Below are 2,412 nucleotides of genomic sequence, written 5' to 3'. Positions count from 1 at the left end.
GTTCTTAGGCATTTAGGAAAGTTACCCAGACTTAAATATTGTCCATCTGTAGCTGAACTCCTCCCCGAGCAAACAGCACTTCTGGACCTGATGTGTAATTCTAATGAAGAGATAAAGCCAGGAGAATCAATTGGTTGGAAAAGTTTCAGACACTTGATAAATGAACAATATTTCTCAACATGTATACTCAGCTTATAATTGCCAATACCAATACCAAGGGTCAAATAATACAGTGCTTAAAGGGGTATAATAATAATAATAATAATAATTTTTATTTATATAGCGCCAACATATTCCGCAGCGCTTTACAAATTATAGAGGGGACTTGTACAGACAATAGACATTACAGCATAACAGAAATACAGTTCAAAACAGATACCAGGAGGAGTGAGGGCCCTGCTCGCAAGCTTACAAACTATGGGGGGTATTCCCATCTCCAAGATCCTATCCCAATATATAGTAGGTATAATAATAATAATATTAGCAAATACCTCCAATTACAAATGTAGTATAGTTTTTCTGATTCACTATGTCTTTTTCCTTGTGAACAACTAGAAAGAGGAAAGGAATAAGCCACCATCATGGAGTATAATCCTTAAAAAAATTGATTTTTGTTAAACATACCACTTAAAATAAATATAAATAATAAAGGGCTGCTGAACACCAAAGTGCAGGGGCAAAGGATTACCAATAAAGTGCAATGTGCATATGACTATTCAGTCAACAGGTAAGTTAATAAATTGAAATACAAAAAGTCACATATAAATTAGCAGCAAATAACAGAAAGTGCAGTGTGCAAATGCAAAGCTTGAAAGTGGCAATGCACAAATAATTACAGTGACAAAAAGCAAGCGCCTAATCATAGTTTAATCATAAAGCAAAAATATAACATAGATGAATCAATTAAGAATACAAAAAGTTAAACGAATTTAAAAAAATACAAAAAGTTGCTACATGCAGTAAATAAAGTGATTGATGTGTCAGTGGCACTGCAGAGATCACGTAGTATTAGCAGCAAAGGAAGAAAGTGCAATGTGCTAGCAAAGTATGACCGAATAGTAATATATTCCTGTAAGTCAATAGCAGCTAGAGACAAGCCTATCCATAAAACGAGCACAAAATAAGGTAGGTAAACTTACTGGATTGAATGCGGTAACCGAGATGTCCCTGCAGCCCCAACGCACGTTTCGTTAGAACTTCTTCCGGAGAGGTGTGGCAGCCCCTCATAAGGTATAATGCAGCCGCCCCATAGAATATATTGTAGTCCCTTTATAGGGTATAATGCAGCCCCCCATAGAATATAATGTAGTCCCCTCATAGGGTGTAATGCAGCACCCTCATAGAATAATAAATAATCTTTATTTTTATATAGCGCTAACCTATTCCGCAGCGCTTTACAGTTTGCACACATTATCGTCGCTGTCCCCGGTGGGGCTCACAATTTAGATTCCCTATCAGTATGTCTTTGGAATGTGAGAGGAAACCAGAGTACCCGGAGGAAACCCACGCAAACACGGGGAGAACATACAACTCCCCGTGTATGTCCTTGGTGGGTTTTGAACCCAGGACTCCAGCGCTTGCAAGGCTGCAGTGCTATCTACTGAGCGACCGTGCTGTCCCCTCATAGGGTATAATGCAGCCACCCATAGAATATAATGCAGCCAACTCACAGGGTCTAATGCAGCCCCCTCATAAGGTATAATGCAGCTCCCCATAGAATATAATGTAGCCCCCTCATAGGGTATAATGCAGCCCCCTCATGCAATATAATGTAGCTCCCAGAAAATATAATGCAGCCTTCCCATAGGGTATAATGCAGCCCCCCATAAAATATAATGTAGCCCACTCATGGGGTATAATGCAGCCCCCCATAGAATATAATGTAGACACCTCAGGGTATAATGCAGCCTCCCCCAATAGAATATAATGTACCCCCTCATAGGATATAATGCAGCCCTCCCATAGAATATGATGCAGACCCTTATAGAGTATAATGTAGAAGAATGGTGCCCATAGAATTATACAGGTTTGCACCATAGAGAAAAGCAACAGAAGACCCCTGTAGGATAATAAATAGTGATGAGCAAATATACTCGTTACTCGAGATTTCCCGAGCACGCTCGGGTGTCCTCCGAGTATTTGTAAGTACTCGGAGATTTAGTTTTAAGTGCTGCAGCTGGATGATTTACATCTATTAGCCAGCATAAGTACATGTGGGGGATTCCCTAGCAACCAGGCAACCCCCACATGTACTTATGCTGGCTATCAGATGTAAATCATTCCGCTGCGGCAATAAAAACGAAATCTCCGAGTACTTACAAATACTCGGAGGAAATCTCGAGTACCGAGTATATTCGCTCATCACTATTTATTATCCTACAGGTGTCTTCTGTTGCTTTTTCTCTATAATAA

Source organism: Ranitomeya imitator, chromosome 7 (genome assembly GCF_032444005.1).
Source record: "Ranitomeya imitator isolate aRanImi1 chromosome 7, aRanImi1.pri, whole genome shotgun sequence".
In the NCBI taxonomy this organism is placed as follows: Eukaryota; Metazoa; Chordata; class Amphibia; order Anura; family Dendrobatidae; genus Ranitomeya; species Ranitomeya imitator.
The sequence above is the reverse complement of the archived record's forward strand: the minus strand, read 5'-3'. Positions refer to the sequence as shown.